Below are 21,649 nucleotides of genomic sequence, written 5' to 3' on the forward strand. Positions count from 1 at the left end.
AACTGCTGGAGATGTTCACAGACCAATTACCTGATGTCTCCATATGCATTTTAATTTAAATTCTCTACTCAGAGCTCCAGACTGAGCCTGCTTAGTGCATCCCAAAGCACCTCTTGAGTTTGAGTACTGCACACAAATCCACATTCAAATGAGGGTATCGCTAAGCTTTTACTGTAGCTTCATGTGTATTTTGCAAACTGCTTAAATCGTCATATAAAGGACGTTTGAATTTAACCCTTTGAAACCTGGAGTGACATCAGTAGATTTAGAATTAAAAGAAAAAAAGCAAAAACAAAAGCTAGGGAAAACTACATTTATAAGTACCATGATTGCATTTTTAAAATTATGTTTATTATTTATATTTATATTATAATTTTTAGGGATTTTCTCTGGGGCATTTCCTTGGGGGTTTTTGTGTTTTTTTTAAGTTTCATTTAACTTTATTTTTTAAATCTTTTTTTACACGATTTTCAGTTAATTTTCTTGTAGTTTTAATTAATGTCTTGCTAATTCTGAGTCATTTTTTTCTTTCATTGCTCATTGGCTTCTTCCAATGTTGTTGAAAGAAAACCCCATTTGTTCAGGTTTCTAAGGGTTAAGAAAGAATGCACAGATCATAAGAGGAAGGGATCCAGTTACTTACCAGATATTTGCATAAAAATTAGGGTTAGTTGACAGGCATCGAGATTTGAAAGCCAGGACCCAAATTTATCAGGTGTCTCAGGATAGGTGATCAGTCCTAACGGGACAAAGAGACAGAAAAATTCTCAGTGATGCATATTAGTGACTCCTAGCTTGGCCTATATTTTGAAGAGCTCCAGAGATTACCTATCCTCTAGCGGGAGACTTTCTAGGGATTTCTGGAAGTGGCTCACAAATTCATCCAGAGATTGATTGATGGGATGAATAGGAAACATGCAGAAATCCAGCACGTTTATATCCCTAGTCATTACATATTGCCGCTTTGCAGTGGACCTTACATCTACATATACGCTCTAGGTATCCTTCTGCTTCTGCTATTTATGTTCTGGGATGGCGCTACCAAACTGTCAACACAAGCACATAGTGGAATGAACCAGAATGTGGTTATGTTCAGGTAACAAAAGCACATGGCAACCAATGCCGGGATATCAATAAGCGCTCATGCTCGCAGCGATGATGAGGATAAGGCAACAAGGGCACTGATGATCAGGTTTAGGATAATAAGGTTAAGGTAAGGTTAAAAAACAACAACTACATTCAGATCGGAAGGAAACACCAGACTCCAGCATGAGAGTCAAGGTTTGTTGAACCCATCCAACAACCTTTTTTGTCATATTTCACTATTTCAAAATTGAACAATTGATGAGTTTTATCAATATTGTAACTCTTGCTGCCCTTTATGGGCCTGTGGTTTCAAACCTTTATCGCTGATTTTATATTTAATTTTTTTTTTTCATGTGATTACATTTTGGCTTAACTTGTAAGGGATTTTAACCTATTAATGTTTTTTTAAGGAGGGATTTTTATAGTTTTTACACCCATGGTCTCCTTGTGCCCGTGCCCCTGGTAGCTCTCTTTAGAGTACTGCGCCTAAACCCAAACCTAACTCTCTCACCTGCCCTTGCGCTCCTTACATTACATCGTTACCAGCAGCATTTCAACCTGACGCTGTTCTGTGGCGTATCACACAACAGGTTCTGTCCTGCCATGGCCTCAACTTCTTTGCCTTGTTCCCTCGTAGCTCTGTGTACATACAAATCAACCTGAAGTATATTAATTCGTGAGAACCTACATGATCTCAGATGTCTTTTACCAAACTTCTCTTTCCATTTTTTTTCTCCAAGTCCAGAGTTTGCCTTGATTAAGCTACATTGTAAATTTTAAACTTTTGCTGCAGATTTTGGACAGACCATCTGCACAAAGTGTATCTGAAAGATAAAGTGACTAGTAAAAGAAGAGTCCATGTAAATGGCCTGCATTAAAATGATAAAAACTACAGTCATGTTTTGTATATAGAATATAAATGTGCAACATATCTAGGAACTTGAGCTGTGATAAATTGTGAGTATGCAGTTTCCAAGGGCATAACTGAAGTATAAAGCAGCATTAAATGGAAATACTCAGAGTACAAGGAACTCAGGACCTCATAGTTACATTTCAGCCCAGAGTGGCCGAAACAGAATCATCGTACCTAATGGCAGGAACTCTTAGACGTTTTATAAATACAGGCTCTTAACTGAATATTTAAAACATGGTTTAGTTAACCATAGTATGTATAAAGAGAAGCAGTCTTTGGATAAAGATGACTTAATTGTGGCAACTCTCCTCCACTTGCATGTCATATTTTCATCTGCCTGTATCATTTGTTTTTTTTATTCTGAAACACTTCCCAGATAAATTCTACTTGCTTTCAATAGTCGTCTCATCAGATAGCGCAGAATAAATGTGATAAAAGGATTGACGAAGTAGCTTTCTTGGCACTGAAACAGATAGCGTTCGCAGCCATCCATACAGCGTGAATATACGTATATGCATAGTGATTCATGGTCTCCTGTTTTCAATTTGCATTTACAATGCGGCCGTCAAGTAGATGGTCACCCAGGAAAGTGAAATATCTGCCCCTCGTTCGTGCAATTGACATTGCGAGCGCCGCGCCAAGGCAGGTGGAAACAAACACTGCAAATGAGTCAGTCACATGGTGAGAACGACCTTGCTTTATGACTTAAGTGCTTCCCGCCTTCTCCTGTCTGATCTGCCACTTCCATCTATCAATCTAATGATGTGGCAAAGGGCCAGGTTAATCAAGCTCAATTACTTTTGCTCTCATTTGAGACCCGACAGTGATGCAGCACTGCCCCAAGCTGCAGTTGGTTTAGGACTGAACGGGCTTAAGGGTCAGCATGTTGGACAATTCTTTACCACAGAAAGATACACTACTGTCAGGATTTTTAGGATTTATCAAATCTAGAAGGAACTTTCTGTCCCTCAAAAAAACCCAAATGATTAATGTACCTACAGATGTTTGAAAGGATTATTTAGCTTCCTGGAGTAATTATCTATATCTAATGATATCCTGAAGTCAATTAACAGTGACACAGAATACAGAAATTCCCACAAATCCTCACATTTAACAAACTGGAACAGGAATATTTGGCAGCTTTCCCTGGCAAATGACTGTAAGGCCGCCCCAGAGATTTGACCCATCGGTCAAAATCCAAGCAGAAGAGACTGCAATATCCTGAATTTTCAGCCTTGTGCAAGCCCAAAGCTGTATGTTGTCAGACCTAGTTTGTGTCTAAATTGATTTTAGAAAGTCTATGATACTTGGACCAGCAGCATCAGCTGATAGTGTGAAAGAACAGAATCTGTAGCGGCAGAATGAGACCTTTAACAAAATATCATATTTAAGTTTCACTTTTTTTGCTGATTTTTGTTTTGCTGATTTTTGGGCCATTTCTTCTTAAGTTGCTTGCAATTTTTTATGTCTTAATTTTTTGCCTGTACACAATTTGCAACTGTGGTTTCGGCTGGACTTTGAATGTGTAAGGCGTAAATTGGTTGATTGGTTACCTTGGTTATCAGTTCCTATAACTGTATCACATAAAATCCAACGCTCTCTCTGATATCTTTAATCATCTATTTTCACTTCTTCATGCTTATTCACTCTTTTGTTCTCCTTTCTGTCGTCCCTGGACAATATGGCCTCATTAGTTAACTGGTGACCCTCCTAATTTGCGTTTTGCTGCTACAACCTGCAAGCAGAGAGCACCCTGAGGCCTCTATCAGCTGGCCAGATCATTAGTGAGAAGCTCATGCTTTTCTGCCCGTACACATCAAAACATCTCCGCCTCTGTCCTTGAGGAAGACAAGACAAGAGGAGCATAAGGTTCAATAAATATTGCATTGCACTGCAGGCCTACCTTGAAACAGAAACACAGTGAGTTGTAAACACCAGTGGCAGTCAACAGATGTTAGTACATCTTAAAAGCTACACTTCAGACAGTGTTAACAGGAATGATTCTTGTTAGATTGGTGTGATGAATTATTAGGTTTATGCAGAAGTCAGTTTAAGGAGTAATCATGTTTTCTGAGGGTGATGTCTTTGGTGAAAGGATTTTTTGCTGTAGTAGTTTTGCACTTCTAGCAATAGTGACGTGTAAAACATTGCAGTCAGAGCTGTTATGTGTTACTCCATATTTTTTTAGGCTATTGCTGAAGTTTGAGCTTTTGTAGGTGTTACACTGTCTTCTGCCTCCAGCTACAGCAACTTAATTCTATATAAACTACTGTTTTGTGGCCAAAAACATACAATGCATCACTACTGTTTTTTATTTTGTTGAAGAGGGAGCGCAGAGCAGATGAGCTTTATGATTTAGACTCCAAGAACTTACTAGACTTGGACCGGCCAAGAAATAGTCTGGCACATAACTCCCCTGTTAAATGGCAAAGTTTTATTTTAACACCTTAATTTTTCCACAGATTAAACAGTTAGCTGTGTTTGTTACATAGATGTGTTAAGAAAACCTGGATACTGTGTGGAGGCAGGGTCATTCATATGAGAGCTGCTCAGGAACGCACAAGCAAAAAAAAAAAACGCTCTATATGCGCAGTATGAAAGTACTTGGGTCTTCTGCATTTTGGGGCCCATAGAGCATGCGTTAATTGTGATTAAATAATTTAATCTTGAAGCTCTTTTTCGACATTCCAATTGTTGTCAAACTGACAGTGAAACAAGTTATTTCGTGGAGGTTTCAATGCTCAAAAAAAGGTATCCACTGATTTACAGGCATTTCTTTCTCAGTGTAAGTCAATGGGGAAAAGTCTAAGCTCTAGGTATCCTTCTGTGTCTGCTGTTGACTTTCCAGGATGCCACAACTGTAGCCTGGATGTCAATAAAAGCACACAATTATGTTTGGCAACAAAAGCATATGGCAGCCAACCCCAGGATGTCAACAAAAGCACATGCTTAGGATTATGCAACAAATGCAGGAATGGTTTGGTTTAGGAAAAAAGGGCACATGGTAAGGTGTAGGAAAAAAAACATGACATTCAGACGGGAAGCAAACACCGACCTCCTGGATGAAAGTTTTTCGGTCTCATCCACCCACAGAGTGCCCTTCCTGCCTGCCCTATGGGGACCATCATGCTCCTTATATCATGTTGTTACCAACAGTGTCTCAACCTTACGCCATCCAGTCGTGTACCACGCAGACGCAAGAGGCAACATGTGCCTCTTTTGCCTAAATCTAACTGTCCGCGACTTTGTTGCCTAAATCCCAGTCATGTGACAGTCCATGCTGGTTGCCATGTGCTGTTGTGTAAATATAAGGACCTTGCAACATCATCCCACCATTGTGCATCATGGTCATTTGTTGACATCACAGCAACAGCATCCTGGAGCATAAAGAGCTGACTCAAAAGGAAACCTAAACATCATAAGTAGACAGAAGGTCACTGACAGAGCGGCAAGATGTCGTTAAAAAATGTGTATTTTTCTGTTTAATGAGGAAAACAGATGTAAGAATATATTCTATCTTGACATTTTGTGAGTTCATTTTGCTCTTCTATTACCACTTCTCCCAGCTGAGACTATGAGTCTTCTATTCAGGTGATTATACACAAATAAAATCACAGTTATTAATATAATATACACCATTTCTGCCAATAGATACCCCTAAATAAACTTACATTTAACTACAGGCAATTAGTCATTCAAAGTGTGTCAGAAAGGTCTCAAAGTGCAGAAGTGCCAAATTAATCAAGATGCAGAGGTTAGAAAATTGTTACTTCTAAAGCCATTAGCTTCACCTTAGGTAATCAGTGTTCCTCCCACTCTACTGGCTGCATATTTCTAATACTTAGCATTAATGAAGTGACCCACAGACCCACCACCTGCAACACTTAACATGTACCATCATTTGATATAGATGGATTTCAGAGTTTTCTCCCTGAAATATGTGGGTGGTATGTCTTATTCTATGCTTCTTGCTCTTGTCTCATCCTATTAAGATATAGCTCGGCTCATTAAACTCAAAACCTGTCAGTTATAATGGCCAGCAGGGTCACATGACATTGAAAAGTCAGTTTGGCTACAGAGACACTGACATTGTCATGTATAAAGTATTTAGCTGGACGATGTCTTCATTACAATTTTGTCTGCCTCATTTCTGGACGGGGTCAGAAATGATTTCATGCTTATTTTAGTTAAGCCCCCGTTCCATCAATTATTTGAAATACATCAAGTTAAGCCTCTTTCAATAGCCAACAATTAAAAAAAAATGTTTAAGCAGTTGTAACAAAAATAAATGAAGTTCATTAAAAATGGAAATCTTGCAGAGGATTATGAGGGAGAGCTGCTTGGCGCTGCTGGGACTTCTCGATGAAAAACCCTGCTGCTCAGGATCAACGCACAAAATGGTGTCAATGCTGTTAATTGCCCCCAAGTCCCTGTCCCACAGTGTGGCTCTCGGCTGCCTCTCAGCTCCGTCTGACTAATCTGCACATGGTGTTAATCAATGCCACTGCGATTTCCATAACAAACTCTGGAACTGTGTTTGCAAAGAGGATTTTTGCATTCGCTCCGTTCCTTCATTCTCTGGCTGAGGCTGAAAATGGGCCGTGGCTTTAGAGGAGCAGTTGTTCAATCTTGTCAGTTAGGAGCCTAAATGAAGTAAATCCAGTGTTTTGGGACCATAGTTAGAGGAAATATACTCCTGACTGCAGAGTAAGAAACAGGTCTGTAATCCACTTTAAGATCTCAATAACAAATTTTATAGGAGCAGTTCTGTAATTTGGGAAATATACTTGTCTTTAGGTCTTAATCAGCAACAGATGGGAAAATCGATATCAATTTCATCTCTGTGCATCCAGAATACAATTTGTTTCGCCAAAATAAGAACAGACGAAAAGTACCAGCTTAGCTCCATCAAAAGTGGAAAGAAAATATGCCTTCTGACAACTCCAGAACACATCTTAGCCTGTTTCATGAAGTGCATTAAAACCACATATGCTGTTATTGACTATTAGAAGAATTATCATCTGTGAGAGTTTCTCAAAGAATTAGATTCTGCACAAAATTCTTGCTGCCGTTACTGCCAAAAGTTAGACTCAACACTAGACTTACAGGTACATGGTTTCAATGGAAGCTCAGCCAGATTCATGTGAAGTAAATTTAAAAAATGATAGTCAATGGTCATCAGTGGCTGTAATCATAAATCCAATCAGATGGTCTAAACCAAAATAGAAGCACTGTTCTTCTATGAAATAGAGCATTCTGTTTCTATATAAATGTACGAACTGTTAAGTTTCACTTTCACTGGGCTTGATACTGCATCTCATTGCTGCTTTAAGAGTGTGGTGCGCTGAATAACCAAATTGTATATATATTCCAACAGTTCTCCAAGTTCTCCAACAATTCTCCAAATTATCCAACAATTGAATCTGTGTTAGAGTGCACTCTGGTATTTTAAATGACTATTTACGAATACACCCAAAACGTCTTTGTACAGTTGCAATTTTGCAGTTGCACACCCCTAGTGGCCAGGCTAACTGTTTCTAAAAGTGTTTTGTTGTTTCCAAAGTATGCGTTCAATGCACTGGGCAGAGGCATTTATGTTGTATCTTGATGCAGGGAATCAGTGGTTTAGGCAACAAAACAAGTGAGAACAATTAGGGCAACAAAATTACTTGGTTAGGAAAATATCATAGATGTTTCTTCACATTATGGGACAAAATATGTGAAACCTTCATTTTCACATGGGACACAAACACTGGTGTCCTAGGTCAAAGTCCTGTGCATACAATGCAGATGGGTTTATATTAGAGCTGGTTGAAAGTCTGGTGCATCTTATACTCATATTACACCCAAATAAAGGAGGCAATGATGTCCAGGGCTCCTGACCAAGCAGCATTTTTTGACGTGACCAAGTTGGAGGAGACCAAGCTGGCATTTTCTAACCGCCTCCAGTCCTTGTGCCATGATCACATGGAAATATATTTGTAATGGACACAAAGTATTGACACTGATTGTCTTATCTGATTGTGAGCTGGTGGTTTTCCATAAACCCTCAAACTGCGTAAACTGAAATCACGAATATTAAATACCCCTAATGAAAACACACTGATTTTTTTTTAAAAAAAAACAAACCCATTTATCACCAAAAAGTTTTTACTCTTACATAAGGTGTTATTTCCGGCAATTTGATAAAGCCATATTTTGCAAAACTGCAATGGTAACACTTCTTTTTGGAGGAGCTGGCTGCCTTGGGCATGATGCAGCAGGCAATACAAAAGGTGTTTTTGATTGTGTTTGCATTCACAATCCCTCTGTGAAATTGTGGACTATCACCTCTTAGAAATCCATCATATATGGCCGCTCCCACATATAAGGGGCTTGCCTTTCCGTTATCACTCGCATAACACACCAACGTTGCCTTCGATTGGAAATAGTGACAACTAGTGCTGTGGCTGCAATGGAAATAAACCTGCTAATGTTTTGAACATCCATCGCCATGCTTCTTGGAATGTTATTACCAGAGGAGAAGTCACTCAATGGAAACACAGTCATCTTACAATTGTGTTTTGCTGGCATTTATTCCAAAATATTGCTGTAACCTGCTTAGTGAAAAAAAATCCCAAGAAACGTTAAAATGTTTAAATCTAATACAGTTAATCTATGATTTTCTACACTAGATAATGGCTTACTTTGGCACTACTCCTGATCATTTTTAAAACCAGCCATGTGGGTTTCCTCATCATGTGCTCCAGCTAAGTGATATGGGCCAGAGGAAAACAGATGTGCTTGTCACCATATTATCAAGCGGGAGAAAAGGCATGACGAGGCCACTCGTCTGAAAGGAAGCTTCTGCTATATTCCGAAAGTCAAATAATTCATCCGATCCAGCCCAAGCCATTTGTCTGTGTCAGAGTTTATACGATGCTCCCAAACACTTTGCCTAGCCCCCCAACTTTCCTGTCTCCCATCCTTGAAAGCCAAATCAATCAAGCTTCCCCATGCAGGAAAGTGCCGAAATAAAGAGACAATGAAGTGGAATGAGTGAAAGCAGGATTGATAGCATTAAGAGGATTTGGGACAGCTTGTGAGGAATTTTCTGGGCCGCCGTTTTTTTGGGGTGGGGTAGCACACTCCAGTCCACACTGCTGAATAGGAGGTATGCAGATAAATGGAGTCAAAGCAATGTAATCATATATTCAGGCCCTGGGAAGCAGTTGCTGGCGCTGGTCTGATGGATGATTGCCTATCTTCATTTCTAGGAGCTAGAAAGACAAAGGTCCGCTGCATAACGTAATCGATCATTTCTCTGTCTGCTTTCAGGGTGAGGCGGAGGCCCAGACAAACTCCGAATACAGATTGTTGAATGTTTCTTCTTTTAATCATGCTCGGGGGGGAGATTACCAGAACTGACTTGTTCAATCTTTTCATATGCAGACAGAGACATATAAAAAGAGATGTCATAAACAAGCTTTTCATCTCAGCAATGCTGGGTTGCATCTCACTCCGAATCCAAAGAAAGCTACAATATTTGATCGGATTGTATCTTTGATCAGGTCAGCTTGTGTCCCTGCAGCAGATGCATGATGCAAAAGTCTTTATGACAGGCTGCCACTGGTTTATTAATTTTACATCAAAGCACAAACACATGATTTGAAGCAGTCACGGCTCAGTTAAAAGCAGCTACCCCTGACAATGTCATGTCCTGCTCATTCAAGCAGGAGAAAAAAAAGAAGAGGACGACCAAGTTGAAGGGCAAGCTCTTTTTTTTAAATTCAAAGTCACAAGGACTCATGGCAGATTAGAAAATCCGAGTGCTTTCTTGGCGAGCTTCGCCAATGGTCATGGCAGTCCTTGAACACCATTTGATAGACTTGGACATCTGGACCAATGTCAAAGAGTACTTGGCAAGGCAGATAGTTTATTGTCCAAAGGTGAAAAGGGACATTTCTGGCTGTTGTTCAGGCATTTAATTTCTAGGAGAAACACAAGCATCTGTTGTCGAGTTCATTTTTCAGATTGGTAGAAGCTGATTAGCACTTTATAGAGAGCGAGTGCAGTTGGAGCTCCTGGGGGGATGTGGGGATGCTCTGTCAGGCTGTGAGATTTCGGCCAAGATTTGTTTCAGTAATGTTAATAATTACTTTGATGGAAATCAGAAAAAAAAATACTCTGACTTTGAAGTGGAAGGTGGGCGAGAAATAGAATTACTTTACAGCATTTTCTCCACTTTATGCCCAATCTGGGTATCTGACAAAACAAAGCTCGGCTCTGCTCTGTCTCTTTCTCTGCACTAATCGACTTTTATCTGCGGGACTTTTGCCTTTGATCTCAGACAGTTAGCAGCAGACTGCTCCTCAACGTGAGCCTCCGACAAAATGGGTGAAGCATATGGTAACACAGTGGGATTCTGGGTAATTTTGCCCCCTTCACAACGATCGCTCTGCATGAGAATGAAGCCTTTGACAGAAGAGGTGAGGTGAACTCAGACTTGTGTAACTCGAACATGGTCGTCATTGAACACTGTGGCCCCTGACAAAGCAGCCAAGTCCTACAAGACTGCAGACATCTGTAAACACACAGAGCATGCCTCATTGACCTACAAGATGATCAATATTTCCCAGGCACCATGTCCTAATAAAGCACTCTTTATAAAGGATTTATAAATTGTAACTAACTATAAAAATATTATTTAAAACATACAAACCATTAGGAGTACTAGTAAATTTAATTGCTACACCTTAGATGTCATCCCCTCTCTCTCCCTTTCATGCTTACACTTTCCTATCAAATAATAAAGACAAAAAGCCCAAAAAATAATTTTTGAAAAAAAGAAAAGAAAAATGGATACTCACAGCCTATCTATGATTCAGAGTCTAGGGCAGGATCGTCTGCACACAGCTCTCAACATGGAGACAGCAGAGCCGGTGACTAGCAGTGCACAGCAATAACGCAATTACAGTACTAACAATAGCAACAGTGCTGACAGAGTTAAAATTGTTAACTTGAACTGGAGGGCGCTACGCTTCCATGACAAAGCTGCAAGCTGCTAGCAAGTGGGATACACACACAGGACTCACATGCACAGTAGGACTCCTTAACCCTTTGAGACCTGGAGCGACATCACTTTTTGGGCTGCTTTCAGACGCCTGTCACAAGTAATTAAACCACCCTAACCCTAACCCTGAGCAAATTTCTGTGATTTTTTTTTTCAAATACATGGATAAAAAAAGCAATGAGCAACTTGGTAAGAACATTTCCACAAACTGGAAACATTTGTAAATATAGGACATTATTTTTAAAAAAGCTAGCGGAAAATGTCTTGGTAAAAAAAAAATCTATTCATAGTTATTATATTACATATTTAAAATTTTGTAAGAGAATTTTTTAGCACTTTCTCCAAGTCTTATTTATTTATTTATTATTTTTTTGCTAATTTTATTAGGAAGTATTAAGTATTTTTATATTGAAGTGTTTTTATTGTACTTTTTTAGGTATTTCTTGCTAATATTTGGGTAATTTCTTCTTTTATCGCTCATTGCCTTTTCTTCATGCTTTGGAAAGAAATCATGTCTATTTGCTAAGGTTTCAAAGGGTTAAATGGAGTACAAAGCATGGCCTTTTTGCATTTTGGATTCACACAGATCATTACAAATCAAACATTTGTTCCTGTGTTTAAATGTTGCTTTGAATTTTCAATAAAAGGTGACAGTTTGTTTTATAAAGTGGTATGCCCGTCATGGTGGATAATGACTTAACAACAACACTAAAGTGAAGAGCAGAATCACGACCTCCCAGGAGATCGCGATTCACCAGGCGCCTGGCCTGCTAAAGTTCAGTGGGCTGTGAATGGAGCAGGTGGCCACTGTCACACACTGAGCTAACAGCTTGAATCAGTTCTCAGGACCGAGTGTCACCAGGTTTGGACAAATTACACTTCACTGCTCAGCCCCAATGTCACCGGCCCTATTTCAACCCGAGAGTCATCCCCTTTTTTCAAATCATGGATAAAACTTTAATGACACAAGGCATTAAATGGGCTAATATAATTCCAATTAAAATGCAAAGATTTTGATCTTTAATTGAGGACGTGAGTGAAAGGAAGGGATGCTGTAAATGTTTAAGTAGAGAGGCATTGTGTGAGGGGGAGGACATGTTGAAAAAAGAAAAATCAAATGAGACTATAGGCTTATTACATCTGTATCTGCATTCATCAGTACGAGCATGAATCTTTAAAGCTGTGCTTAAATTACAAAGCACGGCTGTGCAAGAAAAGTGCAGAGGAAGTTCAGAAGAGGAAAATGAGTACATTTCCTTAAGTTGTCTGTGGAGGTACACATTTTGAAGTGCTTGTACTTCTTAATTTTTTTAATACTTTGTCTCACTACATTTTAGAGGTACTTCTTATTCCATTGCATTTAACCGAAAAACCTAAAATCAAAGCCTTGTCCCTTTTTCTGGCCCACTGTGGTGACACATTTTGACAAATACAGGCCTGTCTCAATTAAAAGCATGGTTTGGTTACCATGCAGCTAATTTCTATAGAAGTTCTTTGGATGTATAAAACCAGGTTTTTAGCTACCTGCTGGAGTTAACGCTGGCTAGCTGCTTAGATCACGCATAAAATATGTGTATATGTTATTATTAATATGGACATACTCCTCACAGTGTTAGCCCTCTGCATGTCAATTCTCTACAATTTAGTCATTAAGTTAATTTTACTGAAACGATGAGCGCCAAAGAAGACTGTATTTTCGGCATATTAAACAAGAGATGTGCAACAAAAAAAGAAGAAAAAAGAGAGAGATCAGTAGATGTAGAAGACATTTTTTTAAAAGCTAAGGGAAAATATCCAGGAAACTATATTCAGAATTATCATAATTATGTTTTAAATTATTTTACAGAATTATTATACTTTTTTTTCTGGTCATTTCTCAAATGTTTTACTTTGTCCTTGTTTTTTTTCGGTATCTATCTATGGTTACTGGCTACTTTGCAGATGAAAAATTTAAGTGCATTTGATCAGCTCATGAAAAAATGATGCATTTTAAAAACTAAAATACCCAACAGTGTTGGACTCAAAAACAGGGCAGGAAGGGATACAAATGAGGCTTACTTGGACTTGATTTCAAGCAGAGGTCAGCAACAGGCAAGCAGACACCAGACACAAATAAATCCAAAGAAAGGAGCAGGCAGGGAAACAAGAAGCTGCTGGACTGCGAGCTGTGAAGGTGAGACACTGATTAGTGGCAACAGGAGGCAGGAGTGCCGGCAGGTGACTATCAGCTGACTAGACTGAACTGAAGTAACTGAACTAACTTAGGATTTAAGAGTTTAACTTAACAGTGGCTGGTATTGTTTTCACCTTTCGCCTATTTGTTTGTGGACAGAATATGTCACCACGGTAGCGTTTCAACCATGCAAGATGCATTCACTTTGCAAGTATGTTGTTAAGTTAAAACTAAAATCAGACCTCAAAGACGTGTGTATCCCAGCAAGGGCACCAGAAGCAGGAAGGTTAGAAAGGAGGGAAGGGACCTATTGACCCCTACTTTATACCCCTGGTTCACTCCAGTTTTTAGCTGCAGACGGGATCACACCACTAGTTTTATTTTATGCCTAATTAAAATTAGGATTTCAAACAACATGTAAAGCATCCAAGCTACAATATGAAATGCTGCTATTGGTGCTAAAATACATAAAAATGATTACTGTAATATATACATATATATATATATATATATATATATATATATATATATATAATGCTAAAACTAAAGGTAATACTGTACTTTTTAAAGCATTGTTAATTACTTAAAGCTGTAGTTCATAGTACCTTTATGAAAATAACTCTTTAGAGTTATATTTTATCTGATATGGACATCACAGTAGCATTAGAAATGTAAATTTCATTTACTTCTATTTATTCTACTTTACCTTTTAATATATGTTTTATTTCCCTTCTTTCCTTCCTCTGATCTGTTTCTTTGTATTATTTTTACATTGACATTTTTCGTCTTGGATCTTGGCTTTTTGTTGTTGTATTGCCGTCTATGTAACCCATTTCTGCTTAGCTTTGTTTGTCAGAGCACTTTCTTTATATTGGTGCTATGTAAATAAAAAGCATGCACACACAGCTCCCCTCCTGCCCTCTATAAAGGCACCCTCACACTCCTTATATTCCGCACACGTGACAGGCTCCGTCGGGTCATATTCTTAACTGACATCGCCCTTGTGCGTGTCAGACAGACGTGGCAAGTGCCGTCTGCCTGTTGGCCTGTCCGGCTGCTTTCTCATCTGACGCCTTCCAGCGGTGTTCCATGTGCTTGCTCTCTTATGCCAAAAGCACTGACAAAGTGGCACAATTTTAAGAGTTCAGAATGAGAAGGGGCTGTCCTTCCAGCAACAACAGGCCGAAAACTTCAAACAATTCGTTAATAGAAAACTATTGCATGTTCAGCCTTAAGTTAAATTTGAAATGTAGGACTTTAACTTAGGTACCACTTTGACTTTAGTTGAGTTCTTCTGCCATCACTGACTCAGCAATGACATCACATATGTCCTCTGTGGGGTTCCAGACAAACCCAAGAGCAGAACATCAAAACACAGATGCCTAATAGTCCCTTTTTTGTCCCTTTTGATCCTCCCAGGCTCCGCCCTGTCTTGTGCTCCTGGTTTTACCTTAACAAAATGCAGCACATGCTCTAGCCAATCTGCCCCCCCTGCAGAGTGCAGATAATTAAATATAGAGGTATGAATGTCAGGTCAGGGCTGCTGTGGCTTCGTTAATGAATCCCAGCTTTCTGCTAGAACGGCGCCCGCACAGTTTCTCTACGCTCATCTAACAGCAACTGCAGCGAGGCATTTATCGCCGCTGCCAATCGATGCGTGATGAAGATGTGACGGTCTAGGCCTGGAAAGAAGGGGATCAGGACTCCGGGTATACGGGTCATTCATCTCTGAGAAGATGCTCCCACACTGGCCCCGCTCCCTGGGCCATTAGAGTTAGAGGGATCAATGTGAGTGGCCGGGGAAGGAGTCCATCCATCATGTCACCCACACAGCAGCGCGCTCCAACCCCAACGGAGCTGGCTTCCTGAACCTCACCTAACCCCACACCACAAATATAATTACAGTCTGCTTCAGCCTCCTTAGCTAAACCCACCCTAAGGACATCCTCATCTCCGGGCCAGCGGGGCTCTGAGGATGCTCACAGGTTGCCTCCACAAGGACGAATGAAAGAGAGCTGAAGAATATTCTGCTGTAGCGTGCGCTCATCTCCAACAATTAAAAAGCTCCTCCAGATCAGTGCCTGTTTGTCTCGTGTACCCCCAAAAGTCCTTTCAAATGAACTTAAATACCCCTCCATCCACCAAATGTGCTTTTTGACTGAATGCCAGCGATACTCACAAGTCCTTTATTGCAAGTCCAAATCAAGTCTTTGACCTAAAGAATCAAAGTAAATTCTTAAGACTTTGGTCACAAGTCCAAGTAAAGTCTCTCAACCATATTGAACCTGGAACGACATCAGTGTTATTGTGCTCTATTCAGACGCCTTTCACGTGCAATAAAAGCTTTGAAACCTGAACAAATGTGGTTTGATTTCTTTTGGATAGAACAACAAGGAGCCGTTTGGCAAGCGATGTCCCACAAATTGCAAGAAATTTGGAAAAGGTGACAAGACGATGACCTGTAGCTGTAAAAGAAAGAGAGAAATTATGAGAAGTTAATAGCAACTAAAAAGAAAAGGTAAAAATGCTCAGGGAATTAAATTCTAAAATTATATTCCTAATAAGTATCATTATAATAATTATCAACTATTCTATCAATATATTTATATATATATATATATATATATATATATATATATATATATATATATATATATATATATATACATATATTTAAGAAAGATTTATTTGACAATTTTAACCTTTTTTTCTTTTCTTTTGTTGCTAAATTATAGGTAATGTTCTTGTAATTCATAACATGTAACTTCTTGCCATGTTTTTGAAAGAAATTAAGCCAATTTGCTCTGGTTTCAAAGGGTTAAAATTCTACTGAACGTTCTTTCATCTGCTACATGCCATCTGGTATTCTTACAGACTGATGTTACTCAGACTAACATGAAAATATTACTAACATTATCAGGCATGCAATAAAAACTGTAACCTATTTTTCAATGATAGAGTGCAACCATGGTGTATAATTACACTGGGTCTACTAAATGGCATTGTGCAATCCACTGTAAATTAACACATTCCTCTAGCCTCTCAAACCCAATGTAACAGTAACTTAATAAGCCTCCGAAGCACCTGTAAAGCCCCCATCCCCAACCTTAATCCCATCCAACCTTTTTCTTTTCTGTTTTTTTGTTAGTGTCCTTTTTTGTTTTCAATTTGTTGGATTGTTTTATCTCTTGTTTTTTTTTTTTTTTTATCATTTCTGATCATTTTTCACTCTATTACCTTTTCTGTCCTTTAACGTAATGTTTCGTGTTGTCACTCGTATTGCATTTTATTGCATGTATTGCACAATTTTTTCTTTTTTAAATTAAAAGACTAAATAAGCTATTTGATTTATTGTTATGGGTCAACAATATCAATATAGTGCTGCAAGGATGACTTTTATTTGTAGGCTGACGTGGAAGTTTGCGTCGCCCTGATTCCAAGCCAATGAGATTTTTCCATGGGTTTTGGATTATAGCAGAAAATAAGCTCTGTGGCAAACAACAGTTTGTGACTCTTACACATTCTGTTCAGCAAGATAACATTCACAAATTAACACCACTGTTATGCAGTATTTTTTGAAGCCTAAATGCAATTGTCAGTGGTGAAAATCTAACATCAGGCTATGAACAAAGTACACAGTCGCACGACTTTTAGCCACTTTTTTAGAAACCTTAAAGATATCTCTAACTTTTAACATTCAAAGTGGGCTATTTACTGATGTATTCTGTGCCACAAATCATAATTTCTACCTTGTTAAATTAGATGAGCAACCATACAATATTTCAAAGTACTCCCTGGCAACTGCAAAAGTACCTCCCGGAGTATAAAGTGGTTGGGAATTGACATAAACAAAACAGTTGTAATGATCCGGCAGCTTTGTCGCCTTTGATTGATTGTTCCCGAGACAGTTATGAGGGAGTCGGGCTGTTCCAAGCTATCTCCAACTCAATCAAATACTGGATGTGCACAGCCAGAGCAGATTAGGTATTGACCTGCACATTTGTTGAGTACACTCTCAGTAGGATGGCTGAGGACTCTGATGCATGATGATGATAGATCTCCACTGTATGTCAACACCACCTGTGATTTCTACCAGAATGCAATGTATGCTGGACTGATAAGAGATGGCTTTCCTTTCTGTCAGTAGGCTTTCACATTACTCAGAGTGTATTAGAGCTATAGATCACAATGTTTACCTTTTAAGATGCTACACTTGCTTTCAAATGTGCACCTTTGACATGGGGCATGAACAAATAGCCTGTCTCTGCATTTTTGCTTGCTGATAAGGAGAGGTTGAGATTTGAGTGTTTCTCTTTCTTAGATGCTTTCCTCAACTTTCAGCCTGTACAGCAATGATTTTTATTTTTATGTGCAAAATCTGCTTTAGAATTTGAGTGAGAGATCTGTTCCTCATCCTCGGGAGTGGGATGAATTCAGTGTGTTTTGCTGCAGAAAGCTTCAGGCTGGTTTTGGGCTTGGCAAATTTAATCTATTCAGAAATTTCTCTCCTTCAGTCTCTGGCTGTACCAATAGTCTGTTTCGATTGAACCTGTTCATTAGAAGTTGAGAAACTATGTTGGGAAATATCTGGTTCTTTGATAAAAAGTCAAAAGCAGAAGCCTGTGTCTATAAAAATACTCCCAGAGACAGCAGAATGGTGTTAGTAGCTATGGTAAGCTAATCGTTGGCTAAGTGGCTAAAGCTCACACTCAGATTAGGGACGTCAGACACAGACAGAAAACTTAACCACATACAGAACTCAAGATACTGGTCTCTGGTTTCTGTGGTCCTACTGTTTCAACCAGAGCACATAGTTAGGATTAGGCAACTAACTGAGGAAAACATATCATGGTTTGCCTTTACGTTTATACGTAAAGCAAACAGCGGGCTCCCGGGTGAAAGTCTGGGGTTTGTTGGACCCATCCACAGAATTCATGAGGGGTTGCAATCTGACAGTACCAGTCCGCTTTAATGGACGCAGCGTCAGGCCTGTGCAGAGCTCTAAGCAGGGCTAAACGGGTTACTACATGAATAATGTGAGTTCAAACAGTGAATGGCAAATGGCAAAAGAAAACACAAGCACTTTGTAATGTTGATAACCCCAAAACCCCAATGGAAAGGATCTGAACCTCAAGACAGCTTTATTGTCTCTTACACATAGATTTTATGATATAGAGGCATCATTATGCTGACACACAACATGTAAATCACAGTGTGAATTTAACAGTGTATCCCGCAGTGTTTGTACACTCTCCATATACAAAGACTGGGATTTAGTCACAGTCAATCATACATAGATGCCTGCAGACAAGAGGAAGAGAAGCACATCCAGAGTCTTGACATGTCTCTGTAAATAAGGGAATTAACTCTGTGCTCATAAATATGTTGGCTGCAGAAGGAATTACCCATCCCATCCGAGGCAGCCCATCTTTTCAAAATCCCCTTTTCTCTATGCAAACAAGAGCAATTCATTTGAATAATTCTCACTAAACCTGTCTCATCCACTTGTTTTCCCTTTGAGAGGCAATCACCCGTTGTCTGCTTGTAATTTATGACCACGGGGCAAATCTGCTGCGGTTTTACAGGGTTGCATTAGAACACACTCTTGTTATTGCGAAGCATTACGGTAAATGGGGAAAAATACACTTTTTAATGGAAAAAGACAGGTGCTTTCCAAGGCGGATCCTCAGCCGAGTGTGTTTTTTGAGACACTAAAAGGAAGATGGATTCTTTTTTTCACTGCTACTTATTCATTATCCAAATTATGCAAATAGTTTATCACTGTGAAATGTTTTTAAAAAAGCTTTTGAACATTCCAGCACAGCCTCTCCACTGAATTAAGATGCATCAGGACTCGTGTTTGTTGTAGACTGCAGCTCTCTGAACAACTTGATTACCAAGTTAGTGAGCTCACAGTGCTGCATGAGCTTAGCCTTGTGACATAATAAGGCTTGTAGCAGCAATCACTATCAACATGTTGGAGTTAGCACCACTCCTGAATTAATATTGAGTTCTTGGAAGTGTCTGCAAATAATTCAAGTGTAGTCACTTTTTTGATGGAGGGACATTTTCATATAAATTTGCTGTCTTGGCAACAAGTGGATCCTGCAAAGCTTTCAGAATGAATGTGTCAGTCAGAGAGACACATATTCACCAGCAGCAAGAGCTCTTCCCACATCAGCAAAGACGTGCATGAACATTAAATCGTTAAAATCAAAAAGGAGCAGCAGCAAACAAGTTAGCAGTAACAGAACGTTTGGTTACATTGTAACCTTGGTTCTCTGAGTGAAGAGACTATCTCTCCACTCTATTAATTATACCATGTGTACGGGGAATCGTTCCTCTGTGGCCTGCATATGGAAAATATGTCACACAGTGGAGAGATAGTCTTGGTACGATTGAGGGCAGTACAGATATCATCACTAACACGTGGAAAGCATCAGCATACGTGTGTTTTCATAGTTAAGGCCTTGTGATCTAAGTTCCTCATACCAACTTTTGACTAAGGAAAACAGGTTTCCAGTTCTATGCAACATACTACTATACTCAACTGCAAAACAAAGTGATGACAGAGACACACATTTAAAGTTCTACAGAAGATATCCTTTTGACATGAGAATGTTGCACTTTTATCCTCATTTGTACACTTTATCAGGCCTCGTTCCTCCCTATAACAGCTCGCTTTTTGCCCCTACTGTAGCCATAAACAAACAACTTTTAAAATATTTGAAAGTATTAAGTGAGAACACAGCATCCAATAGCGCCAAACAGGCTGTAATGTAACCACTTGGATTACGTTTAAACTGTTAATTTATATCCACCAAAAGTGCTTGTTTTTGCCACAGACAGGCTCATGTTGTTATCAGAAGTGTCTGATATCATTGAGTAAAGGATCCTGACAAAGAAAGAAAATCATCTTTCTTATTTTTCACTGTAGTCAGTTCTTTTTCTTGCTCAAGGAGAAGTCTTATCTGAAATCTTGCAGACTTTTTCATATTGTTGAAATCAGCAATATATTCAGCCACTGAAATTGAATTTTTTTTAGGTAAGAGTTAAATGCGCTTTCTATACAACACAATAAACTATTAATAATACTCTTCTTTCCAATACTCACTCAAGTTGCTGCTGTTTTCTTCCTGACAGAAGTCACAGTGACACCTGGACATAAGAAAAAACAGAAAAGAGAAAGGTAAGGTAAAGCAAAAAGTAAGAAAAAAACAATTTCTGGCCTTGCAATGCTTTAAGACATTCATAATAATCTGAGCCTGTCAGTGGCAAAAACAAGCACTTTTAGCTTTTTTAATGGTGTGCCCCCAATGGGGTTTTGCTGCAGCCGGCTGCAGCAATCTTGCTCAATACTGGACCATTTAAAAAAAAACTGATGTTCTCTTTAGTACACCTAGACACAAAAAAATGGACAAGGCAAAAAAAAAAATCTCCTTTAACGTCCTAAAAAAATTAATAAATGCTTTTGCTTCTCTAGTGGTAAAGTTGTCCCTCAGTTTTTTTTATGTATTTAACAACAGCCATGTTTCCATAAATATATTATTTTGCACATTTTGATATTGCATATCAGAAAAGCTGTATGAAACGGCAGCATTTGAAAAAAAATTCCTCAATTGTGCGTATAAAGTTTTAACACCTACCTCAGGTTGTTTTTGTCTTTGCTGAGAAAGTTAATGCCATACATTAACTTATGACTGATGAGCTGTTGCTCTCTTCTCAGATATTCACATGCCCTTGCTGCATGCATTAGAATCATTGCTTTAATTTGTCTTTGTCTTGTCTTTAACGGCATGAAACACTAGCTGACATGGAACAACAATTCAAACTTGCGCTTTTGAAGCTAACTCCTGGAGACCTCTCAGTTTTCCTCTTGTTGGGAAGGCAACTTGTTTTCTTTCCAGTTTGCAACCTGTGAGCTACTTCTACTTCTTCTCTGATTACTGGAGGATTGCTGCCATACATCAAGCATGGCCAACACCGCCAACCTCTGGTGAAACTAAGCATTGCAGAGCCCACATTTTACACTCCAAACCAGTTGAAATGTGTCTCATTCACTTTTCATTTTTGCAGAATTTCAAGACTTTTTTGAAATTTGCTTGGCAATTTAATGTACACACAGATAAGAGAGGTTTTTGGTGCATAACAATAATGTTTTTATTTTATATTTTGTATTATGGGGACAAAGAAAAGCCCAAACAATACTGGTGAAATATCTTGGATTTTATATTTTTTATTTTCAAAACTCTGTTCAGTTCGGTGACTATAAGTGTGTGTGTGTGTGTGTGTGTGTGTGTGTGTGTGTGTGTGTGTGTGTGTGTGGTGTGTGTGTGTGTGTGTGTGTGTGTGTGTGTGTGTGTGTGTGTGTGTACATTTCTGCAGGTGCAGGTCTAGAAATAGCATACTTGATCCCTGTTGGACA

The 21,649-nt window shown here is 39.0% G+C and overlaps 1 long non-coding RNA gene across 1 annotated transcript; it reads right to left on the reverse strand.

Moving 5' to 3' along the window:
- Positions 1 to 553: 553 nt before the first annotated feature.
- On the reverse strand, positions 554 to 21,116 carry LOC148186938 (uncharacterized). The gene is made up of 3 exons (XR_015779091.1): positions 20,871 to 21,116; positions 20,339 to 20,382; positions 554 to 739 (listed from the first exon to the last, which is right to left on the reverse strand). It is a non-coding gene; the product is annotated as an uncharacterized LOC148186938 (long non-coding RNA).
- Positions 21,117 to 21,649: the final 533 nt, after the last annotated feature.

The sequence above is a fragment of the Plectropomus leopardus genome, chromosome 16, assembly GCF_026936395.1.
Source record: "Plectropomus leopardus strain MGB_pleo_1.0 chromosome 16, ASM2693639v1, whole genome shotgun sequence".
Lineage (NCBI taxonomy): Eukaryota > Metazoa > Chordata > Actinopteri > Perciformes > Serranidae > Plectropomus > Plectropomus leopardus.